Source organism: Suncus etruscus, chromosome 7 (genome assembly GCF_024139225.1).
Source record: "Suncus etruscus isolate mSunEtr1 chromosome 7, mSunEtr1.pri.cur, whole genome shotgun sequence".
Lineage (NCBI taxonomy): Eukaryota > Metazoa > Chordata > Mammalia > Eulipotyphla > Soricidae > Suncus > Suncus etruscus.
The window spans coordinates 34,978,516-34,998,946 of record NC_064854.1 but is presented as its reverse complement, the minus strand read 5'-3'; the positions used below and the strand labels follow the sequence as shown (position 1 = coordinate 34,998,946).

Below are 20,431 nucleotides of genomic sequence, written 5' to 3'. Positions count from 1 at the left end.
AACAGTTAACCCCAAGAAGGGATGCTAAAATTCAGAGCTGGGTTAAAACTTCTGTAGTTGATTCTGGATTTATTGCAGTTTTTATTTTTGTTTGATTAGTTGGTGCTTGAGGATATAATCAGAAATTTGAAATGCAGTAAGATTCCAAAGAATTCTTTAAGCCACACAATTTTCTAGGTCATAGAACATTTCAATCTCTATCTCTCCATGCTCCCTCTCTCCCCACTGTTCCCACCCAACCCACTCCACACTTAGTGGTATTCAAAGATTACTCCTGGCAAGGCTCCAGGGGCCATAATGGCCATATTAAAAGGCAAGCATCCTGCCTGCTGGCTGTACTGTCTCTCTGCCATCTTCCTTTCCCTGCTCCTCTCCTTTATAGGGTGACTCTGAGCATTTTGAGTTGAAAGCAGCTAGCTTTGTTCTCTGTTCTTTTTGGGGGGTGGGGGGGGTAGTGCACACCTGGCAGTACTCAGGGCTGCCTCCTGGCTGTGTGCTCAGAAATCACTCATGGTGAGGCTCTGAGGGTATCATATGGTGTGCAGGGGATCAAGCCCTGGTTGACAAAGCAAGAGCCCTACCCACTGTACTATATTTTTCCAGTCCTGCTCTCTGCTCTTGCCTCATACTTTATGTATAGAATTCCTAGAGCAATTTTTTTCCTCAGTTATACTTTCCTCTCCATCACTCGGTGCTCGAAAATACTTCATAATTTTTCTCACTTAGCCTGTCTACTCTCTTCCCCACTATTACAGATTGGCTGCCTGGAATTTAATGGAAAACCCACACACAGTAGTATCTTGCCAAGCTCTCTGGCACTTCATCTTAGACAGACTGGCCCCTGAGGTTCAGTAAAACATGGGAAAACACTATTGAAAAATAGGTAGTCAGACTGGAAGACTTTGAAATTCCAAATTATCATGTCAGTCCATACATGGTTGTTAGAGGTTTTTACAGGTTTGGTGGATTTCAGTTTATCTATGAATGTGGGTGATTCTTCCTCTTCCTGACATTTTACCGGAGACCAGGGCTGGGGATGACTGTAGGTATCTTACTTTCTATAAATAACCTGTCATTTTTGGTAGTTGAATTCACTTAGGCTACTATACAGCCTCTGAGTGGTTTTGAGAAAATCTCAGATTTTGTAATTCATCTAGACTGTTTTCTTTTTTGTTAGGGTTGTAAGGATAATTTCTTGAAGTGTTTTATATATACTAATTAAAAGAACAACCTCATTGTTTTATTCAAGTCTTCTATCCTTCCATTTGCTTTGTTATTGTTACGTTGAAGGTCTTTTTAAACATCCCATGGCTTTGTGTTTCTGTCAATATTTTATGTCTCTCTAGAATTATTTGCATTATATTATTTGTTCCTATAGCTGATAAATTACTATTGAGATTGTTTTGCTCAAAAAATAATGAATTGGAGCCGGTGAGATAGCATGGAGGTAAGGCATTTGCCTTTCATACAGAAGGTCATCGGTTCAAATCCCGGAATTCCATATGGTTCCCTGTGCCTGCCAGGAGCAATTTCTGCGCATGGAGCCAGAAATAACCCCTGAGCACTGCCGGGTGTGACCCAAAAACCACATACACACACACAAAATAATGAATTGAATAAATATATTTTGAATGGCCCAAATAAAATTCTACAAAAAGTTCTCTGGAAAGCTGTTGATTTTACTTTTGACAGTTTAATACTATTATTTTGATTTAATTTTTCTCAAATTCTAATTTTTCTGATGCATTAATATTTCCAAATTTTTAGTTATCTTTCCCCTTTCCCCCTGTATGTTCCTACATTTTACTGTACTAGATTTTATTTCAATATTAGGGAGTGAACCCAGGTCTTCACCTGGGTTTAACAAAGATAAGTACTTGTAAGTACTTGAGTTACATCCCTGTCCCTATCACATTCTTTTATATTTCAAAGCATTGGGTTATGGACCAGACCAATGGTACAGTTGGTAGGGTGCTTGCCTTGCATGCATTAGACTCCATGCATTTGATCTCTGGGATTCTTTACATTCCCCCAAGCTCCACCAGAAATGATCCCTGAGCACAGAGTCAGGTGTGAACACTGGGTATTGCCAAAAACAAACAAACAAACAAACAAACAAAAAAACCCAGCAACAACAAATTAAAAGCATTAGATCATTAATGTCTTATTTTTTTAATGGGGGTGTGGGTCATAGACAGAGGTCTTAGGGATTACTCCTGGTTCTGCATTCAGGAATTACTTCTAGAGGGGTTAGAGTACCATATGGGTTTTGGGGTTTGAACCCAGGTTGAGCACATGCAAAGCAAGTGCTTCATTCACTGTATTAACTCTCTGGTCCAGGTTTATGTTTTAGATAATTCTTACATGAGAAAAAGTTTAAATTTTGCATTGCAATTTAATTAGAGGATTTGAGCACATTTTTATTATTTATATCTGTCATATTTTGATGACTTACAGGATTTTTATTTACTATGTATATTATTTGCATATCAAAACTATATTTTATATGTCAATGTTTTTGTTTTTGGCCACACCCATTGATGCTCAGAAATCACTCCTGGCTTGGGGAACCACATGGAGCACTGGGGAATCAAACCATGGTCTGTTCTAGGCTAGCGCTGCAAGACAGACACCTTACTGCTAGTGCCACATGGGCAAAACAAAACTCTGGAAGATTGAAGTAAAGTAAAAGTTCTCATGACCACCATCTATTATAAGCTTAGGAAGAGAAAATTAAAACATAAAACAAGAGAAATGACTTTAAAATAAAATTTATATTGAGTTTTATTTCTTGTCTATTTAAATTATCTAAGAATGCAACATATAAAGTTTTTTTTTCTCTCTTTTCTTTTCACAGTTACAGAGAAGTTTTTATTCCTAGTCAAGTAATACGTTGTTATACAGAAAAGAGTTTTCTTAGATCCTCTACTCAGTGTGTCATGTTGCTGGAACCATATACTTTCCCCTTTCCCCCACTTTGGAAATCCGACTATTCCTTCACCCCTCAATCCCACCCAGATTTCCCACCTCACTAAAACTCTTCACCCTCAGTTCTTAATCCATTAGGTATCAAGACTGACCTCCTACCCCTACGAACCAGTACCCAGTACCCAAGCGAAGAGACAACCAGTCAAACCCACACCTCATCCCCTGCAAGAAAAGGCAACCAACTCTCCTGCTGACTCATGCTTCGCGGTCCTCCTTACCAACTCTTCCTAACGTGGAATGTTACTTGAAACCAGACTTAGCAATAAAAGTATCCCCAATGCAAGAACTCTTCCCAAGACCTCCCTGCTGCAAATCTTTTGCCATTCTCAAGAGGGTCAGGTTGTGTGATGAAAAGGTGCCTGGAAACCCACACACCACAAGAAAATCTCAAAAGACTATGGGGAAACCTCTACTTCCATCATAAGTATAAGACCTTTATTATACCACCTCTTTACCTGCTTTTCCCCAAATGTAAGGTAATCTCTTGCATCACTTTATTCCTTTAATCACTTTTTTATTTCAATTTTTAAATCTTTTTTCTTTATATATATATATATATGTGAGCACATATATTTTTATTTCTATTTTTTACTTTTTTTGGGTGTGAGACCTATTTCTATTTTCTTCTTTTTCTACCCTCAAATGCTCCGGCAATATAATGTAGCACCATTTCTCCCTGCAAAGGCACACTAAAAAAAAGGGGAATCTTACATATAAAAACGAGCTCTTATTTACTAGACATAAGAACTCATACTTCTTTACAATACAGGGGCATCTCCCACCTTGAAAATATGTCATGTGGTCCCAACTTAGACCCCAGGTGATTAGACACCAACCGTCCAGCCTTGAACCCTGGATCCCAGACATAGAAATGACACAGTCCTTCACAACAGCCACAGGTAACAAATCCCATCTGGGACATCCTTAATACTGCTCGGACATCAACAAGTGCCAGCTCTAATATGATATCCTGACAACGAGGAAACTGGGAACAACTTGACCTAAGAGCAGGTTATCCTACCTCACCAACTAACGATAAGACAAAATCAGAAGTCTTGTCACCCTTTGGTCTGTCCAAATGCCAAGATCGCGATTTACAGATGACTGGCTGATAGAACAATGACCGGGCTGTATGTATCCTGGGACCAATAAAAAAGCCCTAGTCTAGGGTTTGAGCTACGACCTGCACAACAACCATGATCTCTAGTTCCAGAGGTCTGTCTGAGACAATTGCAATGAAATGGGTCTTCTGGAGACATAACGGAAGATGCTATCCCAGGCCCCATCCTAGGATCAGCGCAAAGACCAAGACCACCAACCACAGAAAACGGATTAAAAAGACACGAAGAGATCAGAACTTCTAGAACCACAAAGACTTCATCATAAGTTCCACTCCCTGACCTGTGTAGATACCGAGATCTCTAAATACAGAGGTCTGATTTTATCACCCAGGACGGAGCAGAAGTCTTCCATACACCACAAAAGCACCAAGGCGAGAGTAAATGAACCTGAAAGGAGTCTAAAGTTAATCCCATGACAATATACTTCAAGGGTGGAGAAACCCTGTTTCTCTTAGGTCAAGGGAATTCCTTTTCGAATGACCCCCAATATTTACTGTGCCTGTGCAGGAGGGAAGAAAAAAGAAAAAAAAGGCAAAAAGCACAAAACAATTTTTTTATTTATTTATCTAGTTTTTGCCAATTTCTTTGTTTTGGTATGGTTATTGAAGTTGTTGTCTCCATTCATATTTTTTTTTCTTCTTTTCTTTTCTTTCTTTATGTGCTCTGCCATGTTTTTTATCTCAAGACCAGGGCCTTTATGTGGTGCTTATTTTTATTGTTGGAGTGCTCACTGGATATTTTATTTGACACTTCTTTTTGTACTGTTGTGGTGTTCCACCTCCTTTTTCCCCTTCGTCTCTCAAATCTAGGATGAGAGCTTCCAGAAGGACTCCGCCCATTTTCGGCGTATTTGATTTTCCCCCCAGTTTATTACTTTTCTCTTCTTCAAACAAAACCACATAACTTGAACTATCTAGTCCCACCTCCCAATTAGAGCGGGAAATAAGGGAGGTACCAAGACCAAACAGGTGTAGGACCACTAAGTATTTAGCTAGGCACAGAGGGGGGACCACTTATTCTGGCAGCACTGGGGGTGAGGGAGGAGGATATGGGAGGTAGGACAGGAACAGAGGTGGAGGGAGGACAATTCAGTGATGGGAATTCCCCTGATTTTATGTTAATATGTACCTAAAATATTATTGTCAATGATATGTAGGCCACTATGATTAAAATAAAAATTATATTAAAAATAAACAAAACTGCTAATCAGCTGAATTATGTTGGGGTGTGTGTGTTGAGAAGCATCCAGCAGAGTTTACTAACTAGTTACTGAACGCTCTGGCCTTGCTCAGGAGAAGAACACATGCAAAACAGGGGGACTGGCAGCCAGGATTAAAGACAGCACTTGCCTGAACCACTCGTAGGAAGCCAAGGTGCAGTGAGAGTTGCAGATCAGAAACTGTCTCCTGATTGACTTCACAGATGTCAGTGGGAGGACAGTGTGCCTATAATTCCAGCTTCAGGACTCAGGACTCTATCTTTTGCATCTGGAAAGGAAGTTGGCTGAACTCAGTTACTTTTCTGAGAGCAACTAGCAGTTCAGACAAGAAAAGGAACCTGGCTCTCCTCCTGTCTGTAGCAGAGCCAGGCTTTTTCTAAGATGAACTAATTCCCTTTTTCTATGCCCCAACCCCACATGGCCTTAAATGGGCATGTTTGTTGAGATCAAGTCTCCTTAACATCCTCTGTTCTGATGGACTGAGGCTCATTTGTGTGTAAATGAGAGCCCAATGTAGAAGCCAAAGCTAATCTCGAGTGCCCAGTTCATAAGGTGACTATAGGTCCCACTTAGTTTGAGACAGTCATAGTCCACACTTTTCTGGCATAATTATTAATAGTTGATCTCTTTAGTATCAGATTTAGAGAATGATTTTTAAAAGTTTTATTTAATTAAAGAGCCAGGGTTTATAAAGTTATTGATCATTGAGTTGTAGGCATAATATTTCAATACCAATCCCACCACCAGTATCAACTGCCATCACCAATGCTCCCACAGTCTGTCATCTCCACCTCTCCCTCATCCTTTCTGCCACCGTAGCAGGCACATTAAAAATGTCAGTGGTCTTAAAAAAAAAAAGTCAGTGGTATGACAAGGAAGTGGCAACAACTTGATCTAAAGGCAGGTTGCCCTATCTCACCACCTAATGGTGAGATGAAATCAGAAGACCCTCTGTCCTAGGACCTGTGCAAAAAACAAGATATCTAATTATAGAAGACTGACTCTGACAACTGCGACTGAGCAGAACTTTTCCTGTGACCATAAAGACCCTGGGATTTGACAACTAACATGCCTGGAACCTATAGTCTTCAAGGGTATGCTTCAAGGGTACAGACATCCTATATCTCCTAGGCCAAGAAAATTTTCTTTTTTTTTCCCCAACGTTTACTGCACCCATGCAAGCAAAAACAAAAACAAAACACAACCACTTGCAACATCTGCTCCCCCCCCCCCGTTTTTCAATTTTATTATATTTATAGCATTAGGTAGGGGTCCCTGGTTTGTTTGTTTTTTTTTTTTTTTTTTTTACAGAACCATAGAACATGATTTGGTTCTGCCTCGCATTTATGTTACCCTACAAACTGAAGAAAGGAAAAAAATCAGTGGGTGGAACCCATGAGCCAAATGGTCCCAAGAGCACTGAATGGAAATAGAAATGGTCAGCCCTAAATACCCAAACCAATGTAAACGACAGTAGACTCAAGAAACCTAAACTGTAACAAACTATACACAAAATGGACCTATTAAACTAGCGGTCTAGAGGGCTATGGGTGGAGATACGGGATGCATGCTAAGAATATGGTGGAGGGAGGTCAACACTGGTTGTGGAAACAGCCCTAATTCACTATCATTTTGTAACTAAAATACAACTGTGAAAGACTTGTAAAAAAAATTTAAAAAAATTTGTCAGTGGTAGCAGCTTAGATTTCATGGTTTCAGTGTTGTCAAGTCTATGCTTTGGATATATAGTTATTAACACTCACTTCAATATAATTAAAGCGCTGACTCCTATTCCCTCATTACTTGCTTTTCTCAGCTTCCTTCTCTTTCTTGATTTTTTCCCCCTTCTCCTTTATTCTCCTCCCTAGGGTCTGGAGCCAAAGGTGATATTATAGGCATCTCTCCTCTATTACATACCCTCATCCAGTTATTCTATATACCACAGATAAGTAAGAACATTCTGTGTTTGTCTTTCTTCTTCTGGTTACTTTACTCAACATAAAATCTTCCAATTTGAAATAGGTTGCAACAAATTGCATGATTTCATTGACCCTTGTAGCTGTATAGTATTCCATTGTGTATTTGTACATCATTCATCTGTCATTTGACCTCTAAGTTGATTCCAAATCTTAGCTATTATGCTAAGTGAAGCAATGAGTAATGGTGTGCATATGTCCTTTTGAATGATTTTTTTTAAATCCTTATAGATACTCAAAAGTCGAATTGCTGGGTCATATGGAAGCTCAACTCTAAGTTTACTGAGAACTCTCCATGCCATTTCCAGGGTTGAAGCAGACAACATTCCCACCAACAGTAAATGAGACTTCTTTTTACACCACATCCTCACAAGTACATATTGTTCCTACTATATATTAATATATTTCATTCTTACTGGTGTGAGTTTATATCTTATTGCAGTCTTGATTTTAATTTCCCTAATGATAAGTGATGCTGAACACTTTTTCATGTGCCTATTTATTGGTGATCTGTTTGTTTTCTTCTAAGAAGTGTCTGCTCATTTTGTCTCCCCATTTTTAATAGATTTTTTAATCTTTGTCAGTACTTTACATGTATGAATATTAAGCTTTTATCTGAAGTGTTGAATATGAATATTTTTCCAATTCAATTTTATGTCTTTCAGTTTTAGCCCATATTTCTTTTACCATGCAGAATCTCTTTCATTTGATCTAGTCCTATATGTTTATTTTTTGATTTTGTTGTCTTTGCTAATGGTATCACATAGCTGAAGATGCCTTTGAGGTTCAAATCTATATTTACCACAGTGTACTTTTTAGTTTCTGGTAAGGTCTCTTACTTTGAACTGACTTTTATGTAAGGTGTGATATATAACTGAGCTTTAATTACATGTAGTTATCCAGTTTTCCCAGCACTATTTGTTGAAGAGAATATCTTTACTTCATTTCGTGTTCTCAGCTTCTTAATAAAAAATTATAGTCCATACATATAGGGTATTTGGTTCTGACCCATTAATTGGAGATTCTATCTTTATTCCAGAATCAGGCTTCCCCCGCCCCACTTTAGCTTTATACTACAGTTTCAAAGTAGATAATGAAATAATGACTTCCAAAGTAGGTATATCATTTCTTATATTTTCAGCATGACTTTGGCTATTTGTGTTCTTTTCTGATTCTATACAAACTATTTTTTACTTTTGAAGGTCCTTGAAAAATGCTGTATAAATTTGGATGGAGACTGCATTGAATATGTATAATAACTTAGTAAGATAGTCATTTTAACAATATTGATTCTTCCATAAGCATGCAATATTTTTTCATTTACTAAGGTGGTCTTTTATTTCCTTTTTAAGTGAGTTAAAATTAGCATGGTATAGATTTTCCATGTATTTTGTTAAGTTGATTCCCAGATACTTGATGTGTTTGGAGACTATTTTAAGTGGAATAGACTCCTTGATCACTTTCTCATCTGGTTCATTTTGTGAATACAGAATGCAAACAAATTTTGTAGCTGGCTACTTTTCTGTATAAATTGTTTCTGTATAAATTATTTCTAGAAACTTTTTATGGACTCTTTAGGATTTTCTATGCATATTATCATGTTTCTACAAATAGAAATGATTTGATTTTTTTCTTTCAATGTTGATCCCTTTGATTTATTTTTCTTGTAGCAGAACTTCTATTTTTAATTAATTTTCATTTTATTTTATTATCATTTCAAAATTTTATTTTATTGAAACCATTGTGATCTACAAAGTCCTTCATAGATGAATTTCAGATATACAGTGAATCAGTGTCAATGTCAGCCTCGCTCCATCAATGTTCCTAGAGTTTATCCTGGCCTGCCAATATAACAGGCGTATTTAATTTTTTTTTTGTTAAAGTTTAGGTCTCTTAATTCTACTATTGTTGACTTTGACTTGGATATATAGTTGTCTTTTTTTCCTCCAACAATTCACCTGAGAGTGCTTGGCTCCTGACCCCCATCCTTTCTCTTTTCTTCTTAATTTTATAGAAAATGCAGAAATATGAAGTAAAGCAAAGTATTCCATGTCCCAAGGTTCTATAAAAAAGGCAGGAGACCTTATTTAAAGGGTTATAACAAGCAAAAAGGGGATTGCAGATTTTTGCATAGGTACAGCAAAAGTTGGGGGAAAATAGAAAGGAAAGACTTTTGGCCTAAAAACAGGGAAATCCTAGCCATGAAGCATCCTGCCATAAGACCAACTACAGGCTCTAGGCATACTAAATTGTCTAAACCCAATGACTTTCTTCATTGGGGATCTGTGCAAAACCCAAGATCTTTAATTACAGAAATCTTACTGTGACAACCACGTTTGAAGAGATTATGCCTACTAATTGATCTCATGTTTATGTTCTAGGATAACATTAGATTAGGCAATTGCATGCCATATACTCTTGCTACAGTGCTCATTCATCAAATATGTTATTGTAATTTATTTTCAATTGAAGCTAGGTACTTGATTGTTTTGGATCCTATTTTATTTTATTTATTTTTTTACAATTCAACTTTTAATGGTTTTTAATGGGTCTCAAAATTCTGTGACAGATTTTTGGTCAAATTGTTTCTATTAAAAAGTATAGATTTTAGAAATTAATAACTTAAACTGTCACACACACATAAAAAACAAATGGTCCACAAAATATTTTCCTTTCCTTCTGAAGGTTTTACGGTGGATTATTATCATTAACCAGCCGTTCACTATTAAACTTAAATGGTCATTTGAGTCAAACAATCCTGAGACCATTCTTCCACCAAGACTGGGGTGACAGGTACTGAGGATAATATTCATTTAGCCTTCTGAGTCTTCTGGACTGACTTCATAACCTTGCCAGCTCTAGCTGCCTTCTTGTCCACTGCTTTGATGACACCCATAGCAAGTCTGTCTCATGTCATGAACAGGAAAATGACCCAGGGGAGGGTAGTCTGAAAGCTCTCAATACACATGGGTTTGCCAGGCACCATATCCAACAAATGCAGACTCACCAGACAATAATAATTTAGGGCCATCTTCCATTTTTTCCTCCAGAATAACGATTAGTCTTGTTCTTCAGCTCAGCAAACTTGCAGCATTGTGGGCTGTGTGGCCATCCAGCACAGATGCATAGCCAGCACTAATTTGACCTGGATGGTTCAGGATAATCACCTGAGCAGTGAAGCCTGCTGTTCCCACTGGCAGGTCATTTTTGCTATCACCAGCCACATTGCCAAGACAAAAATCTTTAACAGATATTTTCTTGACATTGAAATCCATAAAAATGGCAGTGTCAGTGGAACTACACTGCTGGAAGCCCTGGAGTGCGTCCTGCCACACACTTGTCCAATTGTCAAACTCCTGCTCCAGACCCTCCAGGTTGTGTACAAGATCAGAGATATTGGTAGTGTCCCTGTGGGCCGAGTTGAGACTGGTGTTCTCAAACATGGCATGGTGGTAATGTTTGCCTTAATCAATGTTACAACTGAAGTCAAGTCTGTTAAAATGCACCATGAAGATATTAATGAAGCTCTTCCTGGGGATAACGTGGGTTTCAATGGATCCTGTTTTAAATGGGATAGACTCATTGATCTCTTCTTCCTCTGAGTCATTATTTGTATAAAGGAATGTAACTGTCTTTTGTATATTGACTTTGTAGACAGCCACTTTACTGTATTGACTTATTGTTTCTAGGAGCTTTTCTGTGGACTCTTTAGGGTCTTCGATGTATATCACAATGTCATATGCAAATAGAGAAAGTTTGACTTCCTCTCTTCCAATTTGGATACCTTTGATTTTCTTCTCTTGTCTGATTACTAATGCAAAGGTTTTCTAGTACTATGTTGAATAAGAGTGGGGACAGTGGACATCCTTGCCTCATGCTTGACATTAGTGGAAATGCTTTCAGTTTTTTGCCATTAAAAATAATGTTGACTGTGGGGTTTTTATAGATAGCTGTTCCTATCTTGAGTAAGTTTCCTTTCACACCTATTTTGCTGAGGGTTTTAATCACAAATGGGTGTTGTATTTTGTCAAATACTTTCTTCCATTAATTAATATGATATGTGGTTTTTATTCTTCTGTTTACTGATTTACTGACGTTGATTGATTTTTGTTGCATCCCTGAGGTGAAACTCACTTGGTCATTATGTATGATCTTTTTGATGTGTTGTTGAATTCAGTTTGCTAAGGTTTTGTTAAGGAATTTTACATCCATATTAATTAGTGAGATTGGTTTGTAGTTTTTTTCCTTAGTTATATCTTTGTCAGTTTTGGAAATGAGCATATTAGATTCATAGAAGATATCAAGGAGGATTCCTATCTTTTCAATGTTTTGGAAGAGTCTAAGTATAAATGGTAGTAATTCTTCTCTGAGTGTATGAAAAAATTCACCTGTAAACTTGTCGATTTAATTCTATATTCTTTCTTTTATACTTAAGATTTTTCTTCTTCCTTACTGCTTTAAAAAGTTTATCTCTCTCTTTGTCTTTTGCCATTTGGATTACTATATGTCTTGGTGTTGTTCTATTCAGGTCTATTTTGTTTGGCACTCTTTTATGCCTCTTGGATTTGTAGAGCAGCCTCTTTCCAGAGAGTGGGAAAGTTCTCTGCTATTATCTTCTTTATTACTTGTACTTTCCTTTTCTCTTTTTCCTCCCCTTCTGGTATTCCTACAATTTGGAGATTATTTCTTTTGTCTTTGTTCATTAAGAACCTTACATTTTCTTCCATTGTTTTGTTTCTCCTTTCTTTTTAGACTTCCTTATCACTGCTGGCTTGTAATTTGTCTTCAAGCTCATCTATGTGATTCTCCACTTATGTAATTTTACTATCATGACTTGATTTTAGTTCCTTTAGTTCCATTTATATGTATTCTCTAATCTTCTGAAAGAGTTTTTTTTTAGTTGTTCATATATAGATTTCTTAATTTCACAGGCTAGTGTCTCCTTAATTTCTATCACTAAAACAGTAAGTGTTGATTTTACATATTCATCTATAAGGCTCAAGCATTTTGGTGAACTTGGAAATTTGCCAGAATTTCTCTCCATAGCCTCAACTGTGGTCGTCTTTCTTAGTTTCCTCATTGTTTTTTGCATTTAGGGGGTTGGAATGCTGGAGTTTTAGGGTGTTTAAGAAAATGGCCTATTGAACTGTTTGTAAAAAAAGTGGCTAAAGGTATATATGCTTTAGAGGTTAGTTTTCTAAACAAGCAAGGTTATCTAAGTATGACAAAACATATTGCAAACTAGTTCATTGGTTAGTTAAGCTGGGTTTTGAGCTGTATATTTTCTAAGAGAAAGAAGTGCTAGATTCAATTAGCCTGTAACTATATGATATAAATGGAACTGTCTTCCTTCCCTATGGTTTGGGGAATGGAGGGTTGATGATAGGTTCTCACCCAGACACAGGCTTGAAATGCCACTGCAGGGGAAGGGCAGATGATCAGGACTGGCTATAACCTCCTTCAGGTAACCTCCTTTGAAATCTATTTTGAATAAAAGTGGAGACAATGGCCTTGTGCCATTTGCTTTGTGCCTAATATTAGAGAAAGTGGTTTCATTTTTTTTCACCATTAAGTATGATACTGATTGTGGGTTCATTATAGATGTCCATTACTATTTCGAGAAAAGTTCTGCCCACCCTTATTTTTTGAGAAAAAAACCTTCAAAAATGTTGGATGTCAGATCTTATCAAAAGCTTTCTATTCATCAACTAATATGATCATATGGTTCATATTTTTCCATTTATGAATGTGATGTATTATGATAATTGATTTGCATATATTGAACCTTCCTTACATCCCTGGAAAGAATTCCACTTTATTGGGGTGGGAGATTTTATTGATATGTTGTTGGATTCAGTTAGCTAAGATTTTATTAAGGATTTTGGCATCAATGTTCATCAGGTATATTGTTTGAAATTTTCTTTTCTGGAAATTTCTCTTTGTGCTTTGGATATTAGTGAATTGTTAGCTTCATAGAAGGTGTTAGGAAGAATTCCTGTGTCTCTGGTGATTTGGAAGAACTCAAAGGCATAAAGGCAGCAAATATTTCCTGGAGGTTTGCTAGACTCACCAATGAACTCACTAGGATTTTTGATCTTGGGAAGATTCTTAATTAGTATTTCCATTTCTATAATTGCGATTGGTCTGCTTTCAGGGGTGGCGAACAAGTTCGACACAAAGAGCCAAAATTTTAATCTGTGAGAGTCAGAGAGCCATACCACTCAGTGACCTGCCAAAACAGACAAACACTCACACAGAAGCATATAATTTTAGCAATAATATATTAAACACATATTGCATTTTGCCATTTTGAGTGAGGGTCAAAATCCTGCAGTCATGGTGAGGGTGTGCTGCGTCCTCCACACTGAGAACTAACGGCCAGATGTGACACAGCATGTGACACAGGTTCCCCGCTCACTGGCCCGTGCAGTTGTTTCCGAGGGATGGGAGATGGGAGGACACAGCCTGGGGGCGGGACTCCACGCTCGGAGATCTCTTCTCAGAGGTCCCTCCTCAGAAGCAGCAGAAAAAAATCCAAACTTGGCAGAGAGCCACAATATACAAAGGAATGATAAGAGGCAAAGAGCCACATTCATTTTGGCCGGGAGCCGCATGTGGCTCGAGAGCCGCGTGTTCACCACCCCTGGCTTAGATTTTCTATTTCTCATTCAGCTTTGGGAGATTACATGACTAAATCTATTCATTTCTCCTAGGTTTCCAGTTTAAGAGCATAATATTGTTCATAGTAACCTCTCTACATTTTGAATTACTGAAGCACATGTTATAATTTTTCCTTTTTTATTAGAGAATAAATTTTATGGTTATTCAAACTTTTTATCTGGGTTGAGACCTATTTTTTGCCTTATACTGACACCTGTAGGCACACAAAATAAATTTGAAGAAAATGAAAAGGCGGAAGGTTCCTCCCATCCCCAGCCTCTATCTAGGATTAACCATTTTCCTCCTGAGTATAACTGATGACCTTGATTGTTAGGCATATTAGAATGGGATGATAGCAGGAAAAGATTTCCATGGGAAGATGTTACATTTTCATGTGCCATGGGTGCTCAGAGTTGCATCAACATGTGGAGTATCATCTTTGTTCTCAACAGTATGTGTTTTGGTCACTCCTGTTGGTTACAGGGTCACCATCTATTTCTGGTCAATCCATGAGCCTTAAGGGAATAAGTGTGAAGAACATTATGTGGGTTGGAACTCACACTTCTCAGGGACTGAAAAAGAGAGGGCAGGGCATGATAGATTGCAATTCCCAGGCCATAAAACAGTTCAGGTCACAGCTGTAGAGGGTTAGAAGAAGAAAGGCATTAGTGATAAGGTCTATAGGCTCATCTGTTGGAAATTAAGTGACCCTGGGTCTGCTTTGACAAAGCAGCCGCAGGGCATTGGAGGGCACCGCAATCGGAGGGTTTCCAATTCCACTCTGACACCTGGACTCCAATCGAAATACGGAACATCGAAATGAACATAACACACACACACACACACACAACACACACACACACACACACACAAACTCAGAGGCCAGGACAGCTTTGGATAGGACTAATGTATGTGCTTTGCTGTCAAAACGATAGATTTAAAACAGATTAACCCTTAGGAGCTCAGACTCAGCAATTCCTAGTGGGTGTCTGTTTCCTGCAAGAAATCACCAGCTTCCCTGTCAGTGCAGAGGCCACCCTCCTACTGTCTCACAGCCCTCAAGCCCAGAAAATATGTCCACAAGATAAGAATGGAGGCTGGAAAGCATGTTTGTCTGACTTGGAGTATATCAGGATGGGAAAGGGGAATACAGGATGCTGCCCAACTTCCAGGTATTCTTGTAAGTTTTTACTGGAGATTTTGTTTTTGTCCCTTTCTTAAAATAAGAAATCACAAATATCATCAAGTCTCTGGCAAGATAGAAACCTCAGGCTTCACCAATTCCCTTTCAAAGTGCTGTCACTAAATTTTTCTGAGTTCTGTGGGAGAAAATCCTGGCTGTGCCCCTTGACCCGCATTTCGGGAACATAGAGGCTCAGAGGGCTGCCTTCTGGTTGTCACTGGCTGAATGAACAGACCAGAATGAGTCAATTCTCTGCACTCTGCTATTTAAAACAACGGGTTCCTTCCTGTTTCCTACTTACAGACTGAGGCTTCTTCTGTGTTAGGAGAAAAAAAAGAAACTCAAGAATAAAGTGCGTCTTCTGAGCCTGAATGAGCTACACATCTCGGCTGTGGCACAAAAGCTCCTAACTGTTTTATCTGTACAGATGGTTCTAATTGGATGTTGGTGGCATGACTCTGTAAGCTAATTTCCCAAATACTTAGAATACTTAGTTCATTAAACTGGAAGGAAGCACACACACACACACACACACACACACACACACACACACACACACACAACCTCTAGACCAAGCTACACTTCTCCATGAAATAAAATTGCTCTCCTGTGGAGGTGGGTGCAATGCCTGTGCTGAACTGCTCAACTTTGTAGCAAAATAATTAAGGCCTGGACTAATTAAATGATAGAAATGGCTGTGGTTCAAAGTCATTTTTGATGACTACAAGTGGAGTTTCTGGAACCAGAGGGAACACACAGCTCTTCTTAAAATTGAAGGTAAAGTTCTTGTTTGCGGTGAAATTTAATTCCGTCTGGGCAAGACATATGCTTGCATATACAAAGCAAAGAATAGCACAGTGACTCCCGGTGGCAAACCTAACAAAATCAGAATGATCAGGAGAAAGGTGAATTGTGCTCATGGAAGCAGTGGCAAGGTTCTAGCCAAAATCAAGAGTAACCTTCCTTCTAAGGCAATTGGTCACTGAATCTATGTAATGCTGTACCCCTCAGGCATTTTAACTTACTGAAAGGTAAATAAATCAAGTGTAGCTAGAAATCACTAGGATCACAAATTACATTTTTGCAAAAGTGGTAATGTGCTTTCTAAGAGGGAAGGAGGGAGCAAACTCTTTGGTTGAAAATTTTATCACATCATGCCTTACATTTTTATCTTCCACCATAGGGAAACCCGCTTACCCATTAAAGAAGGGTAGTTCAAGAGCCTGAAAGAGGGGATTCTGGCTGCAGATGACTGTAGACTCAGATAGGGGACAAGGGTCTCAGTGATGCCCACACCAGGGACTTAACTTTGTTTATTTTTCCAGCAAAGAGAAGAAATGTTCAGAGGAAAGCAAGTTTTTCATAGGTAAATTGTGATTTTGGGCCGTAATGGGGATACCACCTGGCCATTTCAAGATGAGATGGGCACCAAAATGTACTACCTTTGTCTACAAGCAACTCTTAGCAGAGAAGGTTCATGGACCAGCAGAAGGGACAGGAAGATATGAGGCAGAAAGGAGGAAGATATTTAGAGAAAATGTTAGAAGGAAAAACAGAAAAGACATGCATGATATGTTTAAGAAATGATAATAAATGATGCCAGTGTTGTTGCCCAAGTATCCATTCATTGACTCAAATTAACTTCAGGAACAAATGCGTAGATGGGCAGGACAGAACCAGGCATGCATGTATATATGTATGTATATATATACACACACACACAAGGGAGAGGCTTTGATGGATTGTAGATTTTAGGACTTTAGAAGAGAGGCTTGTCCCAAAGCAAACTGTAAGCAAAAAGTCTGTTAGCAAATAGAAGCCCAGGAAAAGTGATAACAATCCTAAGACATGTTGGGTTGGTTAGGATGTATTTTCATGCTCAGCCTGTATATCATATACCGAAGCTTAGAGTTGCCAATTTGGAAGAGACCATGGGACTTCGGGCATGACATGATTTGGACTAAGGGAAAGCCAGTGAGGAATGAGAGACAGTGGAACATGTTTCAGCAGGAAGGTGGTATGGAGTCAACATTGACCCTTAGGATCCTAAACAGAAATGGGGGGATGGTACAGAAAGAATCTAAACTGTTTGTTCATTCATAAGATGTTGGCATGAGGAGCAGCAGATGTAATGAATGAAGATGAATTCAAGTTGACCCCAGGATCTGAGGGATAGCAGAAGTAATGTCCCCTTCCAGGAGTAGGGTGTTGTAAGGACAAGGAGGTGAAGGATAAGGAGGACCTTGGAGATAGCACCAGATGGCACTCACAAAGACAGGAAGGCTGAAGGAGACAGGTTCTTGGGATCAATTTGAGTGTCTCCTATAAATTTTGAGAAAACAGACCACCAGACTGCTAGCCAAAAGGTGAGATTAGAATCAGGAGTCTGCAGAATGAGGGGTGGTGGCCAGATAGAGGGATGTAGGATTGTCCTGTCCAACCTTGACGATACTCCTGCCTTTCGATTCTGGCTTTGGGTTCAATGACAGCCTGTGTGTGGGTGGAATTGGCCATCTGCAGTGTGAAAAGCAGAGGAGATGGGAGTGGCAGATATAGGCAATACTGAAGAAAGGGCATTTTCCTACCAGACTCAAGCTCCCAAATCCAGCTAAATCCACAGCTTGAGACACTGTTATAAGCCAAGAGACATCATAGATGCTGGGATGGAGTCTTGGAGACCCACCTTGCCTGCAGGCTTCCAAACTTCTTTTGCATTTGGAAGCTGCCAATAGACTGGGCTTTGCTCTGAAAGCCTGGGAGAAGTTGATAGGGTGCTGACAGAGGGGAGTTTCATTTCCTGTATATGGTGCTAGGAAGCAGTCATTGGCCAGCTGCACCCATGACTAGGACTTGCAGGTCCAGGTTCATTCCAATCACTCTCTGTGAATGCCTAAGATACAGAAAAAGTATCTGTACTAAGTCAGGATTTCTCTGTTGATGAAATCATGAGGAAACACAATTGGCTAGAAGCCTGTTAATGTCAAGTGTGCCCACAAATGTGGTGTGGCAAGGCTGGGGAAATGTGTAGGCAGGCACCTCTACTTCCCCACATGTCTCCATCTCTTGAGGCTAAAGTGGCTAACAGGGAGACTTGTCTGTGGCTTTTGGAGCAAGGAGGCTTGGGAGTAGCCCATCTGTAATAGCTCTGGAGGTCTCTGACATCTCAGGACCTGAACATTAAGCTTCTTTTGACCACAGTATTGGACAGAGCCACAAATCCAGACTGACTGTGCAGGCCTGGGACTCTGGAGACTCTTTGTCTCCTTGCCTGACCCCTCTGAACTGCTCTCTCTGCCTCTCCCAGAATCAGGCAATCTAAGACTTAGTTAGGGGTTCTGCAGCAGCAAACAGTTGGTGAATGCTGCAGCCACATGTGAGGGAATATCTCAGAGAGTTGCAAGACCAGATGGAACCCCAAGGGGTGAAGGAAGGGAAGAGTTCCTAGCAAGAATTTTCCTTCTGTTTCATTTTTATTATTTGGGATCTGCCACATGCAAAGTAGGTGACTTACACGCCCACCCCTCCCCGTGCATCTTTTTGGCTCTATCAGTGATCATTTGATACAGATGTCACAGCAGCAAATGGTTGTGAAAATAGCTTGACCTCTATTGGTGACATCATAGGTAATGCTAAGACTAATGTGATTTATTGGCTACATTTATTATTGAAGAAAGTGGTAATTTTAGAGAAAATGTTACAATCCCTCTCCCCCCCCCCCCATCTAGAGTCATAGATATCCTGGATTCTACTGCAGGGTCCTTTGGGGAAGATGGACCTAGATTAAGAAACAGCCCCCCACTATATTCCCAATTCATTGTGTGAAAGCCTTGATAATTTGAGCGATTGTATCTTCAGTTCTAATCCCAGAAAGTGTTAATTATCCTGATACCTTTGTTGATCAGTTTTGGCCCTTGGAAAGGGGAAGCCTGCATACACAAGAAACTTGACCTCTATGTAACTTTATTTTGAAAGGCTGAATAATGGATCCTGCAAGACATCCTGATCTGCAGAACTGTAAATATATTATTGCCTTATTATGGGGCAAATGAAACTTTGTACCTTCCTTCCCACTGATGAATTTGTGCTTTGCTTGCATTTGCTTTTCATATAAATGCAACCATTTCCTGCAGATTCATTTGTGCCTGGTTTCTTCTGGCCACAGTCTCTGAACATATGTCTTTGAAGTTCATCCAGGTGCTGCTAGTCATGGATCCATTTAATTTAGTCTTTTCAAATTTTTCAATTTTGTAGAAATCTCTTATAAGCAAGCCAGAAAAAAATAAAAAGGGGTAAAATGGAGACACCATCCTAGCTCTTTATTTTCTCCAACCTTTTTGTTCGTGTTGGCCACATTCAGCAATTCTCCAGAGATTTTCCTGCCTCTGCACTCAGGAATTACTCCTAGCAGTGCACAGGGGACCATATGAGATGTTGAAGATCACTGCATATTGACTTGCATGCAAAAACTTGGTGCAAAAACTTGCACCAAAACCTGATCAATAATTTCTCTGGTTCTTGTTTCCCCAATCTTATGGCTTCCCCAAATTTTTAACTTGGTAAACATGTTAAGTCACATTAGGGTACATTTAGGGTACATGGTTTATTGCTGCAATGCGGTTTCATATTGTGATAGGATCACCATGGAAGTAGACATCACCTGAATGTAGACCATCACCTGACATCATTATAATGATGTCCACATTTGTTCTGCATTAGACCTTTGTGGCCTCTTTTTTGTTGTTGTTCTCTTTTTCTAATTGCTCAGATAAGTTTGTAGCAGGATAACTACCAATATGACTCCTCTATTCTCTTCCCTGAATAATATAATTCACTATCTGCTTTTTAAAACAAGTTTATTTTTTAAAAGTTTTTGTATTTCGAGATGCCAGCACCCTTCTGCCTCTCTACTCTGCTGTCCTGCATTTCCGGCCTGATTTCACCCTTGGTGCGGCTCATCAGCCAGCCTGCCTTCCTGTGAGCTTTCCGGGGAGTCTGCCTTCCCGTGAGCCTTCCGTGGAGGTGAGTCGACACGCCCAGAAAGGGAGGAGCCACTGAACTTCGCTGGATCTCAGATGCCAGCACCCTTCTGCCTCTCTACTCTGCTGTCCTGCATTTTTGGCCTGATTTCATCCTGGGTGCGGCCCATCTGCCAGCCTGCCTTCCTGTGAGCCTTCCGTGGAGGTGAGTCGACACGCCCAGAAAGGGAGAAGCCAGAGGAGCACGGTTGCTCTGCTCCCCTTCGCGACGGTGCACAGCATTTAGCCGATGAATACAATCACAACAT

General features: G+C 39.4%; 1 pseudogene; it reads right to left on the bottom strand.

Annotated features, from left to right (window-relative positions):
* Positions 1-10,113: 10,113 nt before the first annotated feature.
* On the bottom strand, positions 10,114-10,747 carry LOC126014231 (elongation factor 1-alpha 1-like; annotated as a pseudogene).
* Positions 10,748-20,431: the final 9,684 nt, after the last annotated feature.